This window comes from Terrapene carolina, unplaced genomic scaffold (genome assembly GCF_002925995.2).
Source record: "Terrapene carolina triunguis isolate 2854851 unplaced genomic scaffold, T_m_triunguis-2.0 Scaffold16327, whole genome shotgun sequence".
Classification (NCBI taxonomy): Eukaryota; Metazoa; Chordata; order Testudines; family Emydidae; genus Terrapene; species Terrapene triunguis.
Window position 1 is genome coordinate 1 of NW_020680678.1, and position 8,565 is coordinate 8,565.

Sequence of the window (8,565 nt, forward strand, 5' to 3'; positions counted from 1 at the left end):
CAACTTTTTGTGCTAGTTTTCTTGCTTATCAGTAAAACAGTGGTTAGTATTTAGCATCTGCCAATCTTGATATATTTACATACCATTTTCAGTATTGAGGGACATGGCTAACTCTGTTGGTTTACTTGGGAAAAATTGATTTTGTGTGTGTGTTTCCCCCCATAGCTTTGTCCAAGAGTAATAAGCCAATCCACACTATTATCCTCAATCCCCATGTCCATCTTGTGGGCGACGATGCTGCCTGCATTGCATACATACGGCTGACGCAGTACATGGACGGAAGTGGAATGCCAAAGACTATGCAGTCCGAGGAGACCCGGGTCTGGCACCGCCGTGATGGCAAATGGCAGAATGTTCATTTTCATTGTTCAGGGTCACCAACAGTACCGATCAAGTAAGAAATCTATCCAAACAGTATTAACTACAGGGGTAAGGATGTCCTAGGTTATGTAGGAGGTCAGACTAGATGATCTAAAGTCCCTTCTGGCCTTAAACTCTATAAAACTTTCACTCTCTTACACTGCAATGTTACTTTTAACTTCTGCGCTGTCAATTCTGCAAAGTCCATTTAATAATTCAGTATGCTGCATACAGTATTAGTGCAAATATTTGTAATAATTTTTGTTATTATTTGTTTACAATCATGCCCATTTAAGCTTAGGACTTCACTGTGCGAGGTGTTGTACGTACACGTAGTAAGGACACATACAAGTACATACACATAGACAGTTTCTGCCCTGAAGAGTTTAAATTGTGTTAATTTTAGGCCTCCTCTTGACTAAGGACGTTTGCCCCAGTGTAACTCAGCTGATGTGGTTACACTACCACTAACATAGACGGGCTTGCACCAGTGCAGGTTACTTCAGTAAATCCATGGATTGAGCGTCACAGGTGTCAGCAGCACTTTCTACCTGTGCAGCATGTCTACATGAAGGGGTTTACAATGGTGTAATCACATTGCTGTAATTACTTTGGCGGAAGCTTCTTTGATGTAGACAGGGCCTGAAACAAGACACAAAAGTGGGCATAACAAATACAGTCCATGGGGACTGGCAGGAAGTAAAGAGAGAGAAATGATAGGAAACATATAATTATTTAGATCTGGCTGGAAAATTTCAACAAAAACAAAATTTTGATGAAAAATGAAAATGTTAGCCATTTTCCTGTTTTCCAGCTAGCCCTAGTGCTTACACAGAATAGCCATGTGCATAGCTAGATGATTTAGAATCAGATTATTTACTTTATAAATTATAAAATACAAATAAGTATCATAAATTCTTCTCTTTCCCCCCTTTACACTTTCCCATTGAGTGACCTGGTCAGTTCTCACTGCCTCAGTTACTATGTCTGTGTGGTTGACGCTCAAATCTCTCCCTCTATTTGAGGTCTATCCCACTGTGTTCAGGCATCTCTAAGTACCTTCTGATATTGCATCCTTGGAATCATAGCAGCTTAGACTCAGCATGCAAAATACTGAATTCCTCAGGCTAGATCCTCAGTTGTGTAAATCGTGTTCGTCCATTGATCCCATAGCTACATCAGGTTGTACCAGCTGAGGTTCTGGCCCCTCATCTTTCCTCTCAGCCCTCTGCTTTTCCCCCCACTCATGAATGTAAGTTACACCACTGCTCTCCCCATGATTCAGGCTTGCAAACTGCAGCCCTGTCTACATTAAGAAAATTCCTATTGGTGCAACAGCATCAGTGTGTCAACTCCTAATGTAGACATGCTATACCATTACAGCTTACTTTGGTATGTTCCCAAATTAAGCTGCACTGTAGCAGCACATCTACATTTGAGGATTGCACTTCAATGTACTTACACCAGTGTGAATTTCCTTAGTGGAGGCAGTTCTTGAGATTGCAAACTCGGATGACAAGGCCTCAGTGTTACTTTAGACTCCTCTTTCTACCTCCATGATGTCGCTTAATCCTTTGGCTCTTCCTCTACCACATCTTGAAAATCTATCCTTTCCATCCTCACAGCTTAACCGTGCTTGTACGCATTTCCTTTGGTGATCTCCTGCCTTGACTACAACAATCTCCTTCTCCCATAGCCTCCCTGTTTTCCACATTGCCCCAGCTAGTCTATCCAAAATTGCTCTTGTAATAATCCATTTTGTCTGCTCCTGTCACAACTTTGATTCCTGTCATCTCTGGTATCATGTTCAAGCCTCTTGTCCTCACTCTCAAGGCTCTGCCTCAGTCCATTCATGTCTACAGCTCACATTTCTTTATTTTTTTATTCTTTCTAATTTTCCTTTCCCACGTAACTTTGCTATTATGTTTCTCCCACTTATGCCTTTGTGCTATTCTTTATACCTGGCATTCCCACCTTGCCTTGTTGCATCAATTACCTTCCCTCCTTACAACATGCTTCTTCCACATAGCCTTGTAATGTCAATCTGTCAACCAATGAAATATAGTGATAGAACAAAGTGGTGTTAAACTTCAAAAGGAAGAAAATGCTGTTTTTAGAGAAACCCATCACCTGGCTTTATAATCTATTAATCTGTATGTTTGTACCATAGTGTTTATTTTAAAATGTAAGCCCGTTGGTGGCAGGGGCATTGTCTTTCTCTGTTTTGCACAGCTCCAAACACACTGCCAGTGCTTAACCAAGTATATTTAGTGTAACAAAAAAGGAGAGATTTTGGTGGTTGTAAGACACAGGTTTTACATTGGAGGGATATGTGGAATAAGTCTGCCCCATCTCATGGTGGGGGCCAAAAGCATAAATGACAAAGTCCAGAAAGGATTAGTATCTAAGAATCAATATTTCATCCTGATACTCACTGAAAAACATGGGTTCCTACCAGGATGACAGGAACAAGATTAGGGAAAATGTTAGTCCTTTCCATTTTAACTTTTCTGCTTGCATTTATTTTGCTAAGTACTTAGAGAGAACCAAGTAGTTTCATACATACACACATGCATAGAAGTAAGGCCAGAAGGAAGATTAATGACCATTTAGTTTAATGACCATCTACCACCTGCATAACTAGAATTTTGCCTAGTAATTCCTGCAAGCCGTAGATTCTACAGTTTTGGGAGTAAATGATAGATATGGGGTATAGTATTTTAATGAGGCTCACCGTTTTTAACTTATGCAACATGAGTAACACATAGAAGTCACTTTCTACAAACCTTCCTGATTATCTTTTATAAGGTCTTGGAATTTACCGTCAATTCTCACAGAGAATATAGCAATGCAAATGTATCTCCATTCTGGAGCCTCACAAAAGTGGAATTCCACAAAACCATATCCTTATTATTTCTTTCTTTCCTGGATTTAGAATACTTACACTCCATCAGATATAGATCTATCATTATAAGAATATTTATTAATGTTATATTTTCCCTTCATTAACACACTTTGTAATACATAGTAAATCTTCTCACACTGGCTGAAGAAAAAGATTTCAAATACAATAAAATTACAAAAGTAATCATAGCTATTGTCTTCCGCCTTTGCGGGAATATGTTTCTCTGGATCGTGTCAAATCAGCTTGGGGAAGCACAGTAGCTGATTTGTCAAGACTGCAGTGATGAATGCACATTAAATCTGAGGCCAGAACTGAGCTCCTATGCTGCTGTATACACACTGAGATGTTTCTCTTTGACATGGCTCATAAAATGGCCACAAACTTAGATTATTTTTTAACTGAGTCAAGAAAATTACTGAAAAGCTTTGGTTTCCATCTGTTCCACTGCTTGTATCTACTGAAGTGATACGTTTGATGAGAGATTATCTCTGTTAACTTTCTCTGTATTCAGTATTCTTATGAATTAGTTCTTTTAGCTTATTTTTGCAAAACTACTGAACAGACGTGGACACACACACATACACGCACACACACACAGAAGAGTAGTCTCCTGGTCTCAGCATGGAATTAGCAGCCATGGGACTACTGAGTCTGAAACTGATTCCAAAAGCCAAATTCAGACATGATGTAATACTTCACTAGATTCCCTTGTACCCATTTATCAGTGTATAAGGGAATCTAAGTTGTTATAAATTACATACTGAGGAGCCAAAAGAAGGCTTAAGTAAAGATTTTGCTTTGTGATTGTACAGCACCTAGCACGATGGGACTGTGGTGCATGACTAGGGCTCCTAGGCACTATAGAAATACAAACAATAAATAATAATGATATTAATAATATTGAGTGGCCTACTTTAAATATTCTTACACATTCCTGTTAGTTTCTTTTCCTCTTAACCACCTCTTCTGGCCCCTCTGCATGCAAATGATGACATCAGCTCACACTCCCTGACATTCACAACTTACTGGGCCAAATTCAAAGGTGGTGTGTAAAGTGGGGATGTAAATGATATATTGTTAAGTTGTATGTGAATCTGTCAGTCATTATAAGTTTGTGTAATATGCACACTGAGGGTACCATAAAGTGGTGTAAAATATACCAATTTAGATGCCCTTTGGACTTCAGTTCTGAATTTAATCCCTTCTGTGGACTTAGGCAAGTCAGTAAAGCTTTCTGCCTGAGTTTCCCACACTCTAAAGTAAGGATACTTTTAACCAACCTCCTGGCAGGTAGTGAAGGTTAATTGGTGTTTATAAGGTGATTTGAAGAGGGAAAGAACAATGTAAGTGCTTACTTGTTTGTTTGCTTGCTTTTCAAAGCAGTATCCTGCAAGGTTGTAGATTGGGGAAGACTTTATAGTACTTTTCCAACACTTGTAGTGTGCTGCATAAAGTGGTGATATTGCTAAGTCAATAACAGCAATAATGGGTTTTTTCCTCTTTCTAGCTAAAATTCTACAATGCCACTCTTGCTTTCTCCGTACTCAAAGCACCTGATTGGTTACCATGTGGGCCATCCTGTTCTTCTCTTCATGCATGTTTCTGAGTGCATGAAGCTGTGACGGTTCTACATGTAATGCATTTGATGCATCATTTTGTTGTATATTTCATCTGTACATTTTGTTTACACTTCAGCAAATTGAAAATGACAAAACAAAACAAAAAATCAGTGTACAGTAGTAGATACACAATCCACTTGTCATTTTTCTTTATTAATGCTAAGTTTTAACAAATAACTTTAAAATTACTATGTTTATAAAAAAGAAAAAAGAGTACATGTTCTCATTTTGTTTTTGTTTTTTTAAACAACTGTTTTTTGGCTTATTTGTTTCCAAAACCACTGGGTTTTGCTTTGGGTCATAGTAGAAATCGATGAGATTTCCAGTTAGAGCTTTGCTAATGCTGCAGAATAGTTTTGTTGGAACACAAAGATGGATAAAATCACTGATGAATGTGAAAGCAAATATATGTTGGATTGGTACCAACTGAAGCCATTTTAGTTATTAAACTGGAAAAATTGTATCATTTGCTGGCTTGAACACTTTAGAATTAACTTCTACTATTCTGGCCAGTAACATTTTTTGTCTTTCTGTTTTGATTCTTTACCTTTACTTTTTTATGCTAACTGAAAATTTATATTGGATGATAGAAGAGCAAAATTAAAATTTATGATGATTAAAGTGAAAGAATAAAACAAAATAGATTTTTATCACTTTCAGGGTGTACAGTAAATTTATTAAGGAAGCTTTAGAGGGTTATTTTATTTTGTTTATGCTCTAGTCCAGATATGTGGTTAGTTTAACCTAGAAATATTAGGCCTTACAAGCTTAGTATAAAGAGTTTGTTTACTTTCCATTGTAGCGGCTACTACTCTGGAAAACCATCATGAATATACCAATTTTCTAATAATACTGTAACACTTTACAATGGTGTTTTTCCCCCCATTTTCTCTTGGCTTATTAAAATCCTTGCACAGTGCGTAATATTAGGGACAACAACTATTGCAGCATTACTTACTAACTCTTTGGTTTTTTTCTGTTGCTGCATACACCTGTACAGTAAGCAGGGAATGCTCTCGGTGTCAATTTAAAACATATACTTTGTGACCTGGACTGTTTTTGCTTCTGTTTTATAGCTGTGAATGTATATTCCTGCAAACATTTAGATTTAGTCTCCCTCCTTTCCCCCCCACCCATTTTTAATAGAAAAATAGAGGGGTTGTCTGTTCCCTTTTTTTTTGCTGTTGTTCATTGTTTTTATTATCAGTGGGGCTAAATGTTTTCTGCAGTGCTGTATAGTGCATGATATCTCAATCAGTGTTCTTTTTAGCAATTACAATTTACAGCTCTCAGCAGCCTGACATTTTTAAAATGGGAAGACTTCCTAATTTGTATAATTTTACTTTCTGTGTTGATTATAAATCAAAAACGTTCCTTTACACTTTGATGTTGTTATTAGTGGATGTACAGTAGATGGATTTAAGCTTCTCTGATAATATTACATGATTTTAAAAAAATGTATATTTAAAATAAGCATTTACAGTAAATGTGTTGAGCCATATTAACCTGCCAATGGGATCTGTGAAAAACAAAAAAGTAATGGCCTAATTTTTTTCTCATTAATTTCTTTACTTTTTTTGTGAAGCAGCTATAAGTAGTATAAATGTATTTAAATTTAACAAAATTAGGTGTAGGGTGGGGTTTTTTTTTTTTACATTTTTAACATAGCATGTGGTGTTGACGTATTACTGTAGATCAAGTTTGTCTTCCACAGCAAGACGTGAGGAAATTGTGATTCGTTCTCTCCACCACAATCGAATTATACACTTGTCTTCTGTCATTTTGGAACACTGCAGTTTACCATGGGACACAGTGTACATATTTCTTGCCATAATGGTAAATGACTGACAAATATATTTAAGGATTAATAAATTTGTGATTTCTGCTGATACTGTGTTTGTGGTTTTATTTCATAATAAGTTGTGTTGTGCAAAGCATGGGGAAAAAAGCACAATGTAATATAAAATATATCTATATGTTTTTCCAAACTATTAGTTGAAAGGAGCAGCTAAAGTATTTGATAGGCCAATAACAGAGTTTTCCTTCAGTTTGTAAGCAGTGGCTTTCCTGATTCTGTCTTTAATTTAGTATGGTTTTCAAAAATTCTCTCTCCTAAGGCCCTGGTATTATTCCCTTTAGTATACACCATAATGATGAATTTTGTATATATCTGATATTTTATAGGAAAGCATTTAGAAATCTTTTAGAGTTTTAAAATTTTTGTTGGTATTATTTTTCAGATCCTGTAGCCTGTAAAAACAGGATGCTGTAATGGTTACCATGAGTCTAACACTGCAGATCTTGACAGGAGAAAAAAGGTATACATAGACTCATAGACTTTAAGGTCAAAAGGGACCATCATGATTATCTAGTCTGACCTCCTGCACATTGCAGGCCACAAAACCTCACCCACCCGCTCCTGATATAGGCACCTAACCTCTGGCTGAGTTACTGAAGTCCTCAAATCATGGCTTAAAGACTTCAAGTTACAGAGAATCCACTATTGACACTAGTGTAAACTTGCAAGTGACCCGTGCCCTATGCTACAGAGGGAGGCGAAAAAAACCCAGATTCTCTGCCAATCTGACCCGGGGGAAACTTCCTTCCCGACCCCAAATATGGCGATCAGTTAGACCCTGAGCATGTGGGCAAGACTCACCAGCCAGACACCTGAGAGAGAATTCTCTGTAGTTACGTACAGCCCTCCCCATCTAGTGTCCCATCACCAGCCATTGGAGATATTTACTGCTAGCAGTCGCAGACTGGCTACAATGGATTTCAGGAAGGCGGATTTTGGTAAGCTCAGAGAGCTGATAGGTAAGGTCCCATGGGAATCAAGACTGAGGGGAAAAACAACTGAGGAGAGTTGGCAGTTTTTCAAAGGGACACTATTAAGGGCCCAAAAGCAAGCTATTCCGCTGGTTAGGAAAGATAGAAAATGTGGCAAAAGACCACCTTGGCTTAACCACGAGATCTTGCATGATCTAAAAAATAAAAAGGAGTCATATAAAAAATGGAAACTAGGACAGATTACAAAGGATGAATATAGGCAAACAACACAGGAATGCAGGGGCAAGATTAGAAAGGCAAAGGCACAAAATGAGCTCAAACTAGCTACGGGAATAAAGGGGAACAAGAAGACTTTTTATCAATACATTAGAACCAAGAGGAAGACCAAAGACAGGGTAGGCCCACTGCTTAGTGAAGAGGGAGAAACAGTAACAGGAAACTTGGAAATGGCAGAGATGCTTAATGACTTCTTTGTTTCGGTCTTCACCGAGAAGTCTGAAGGAATGCCTAACCTAGTGAATGCTAATGGGAAGGGGGTAGGTTTAGCAGATAAAATAAAAAAAGAACAAGTTAAAAATCACTTAGAAAAGTTAGATGCCTGCAAGTCACCAGGGCCTGATGAAATGCATCCTAGAATACTCAAGGAGCTAATAGAGGAGGTATCTGAGCCTCTAGCTATTATCTTTGGAAAATCATGGGAGACGGGAGAGATTCCAGAAGACTGGAAAAGGGCAAATATAGTGCCCATCTATAAAAAGGGAAATAAAAACAACCCAGGAAACTACAGACCAGTTAGTTTAACTTCTGTGCCAGGGAAGATAATGGAGCAAGTAATTAAGGAAATCATCTGCAAACACTTGGAAGGTGGTAAGGTGATAGGGAACAGCCAGC

At 37.8% G+C, this 8,565-nt stretch overlaps 1 long non-coding RNA gene across 1 annotated transcript; it reads left to right on the top strand.

The window, feature by feature from the left end:
* The first annotated feature begins 136 nt into the window (after positions 1-136).
* LOC113408480 lies at positions 137-6,773 on the top strand. Its single transcript, XR_003370310.1, has 2 exons — positions 137-394; positions 4,773-6,773. It is a non-coding gene; the product is annotated as an uncharacterized LOC113408480 (long non-coding RNA).
* Positions 6,774-8,565: the final 1,792 nt, after the last annotated feature.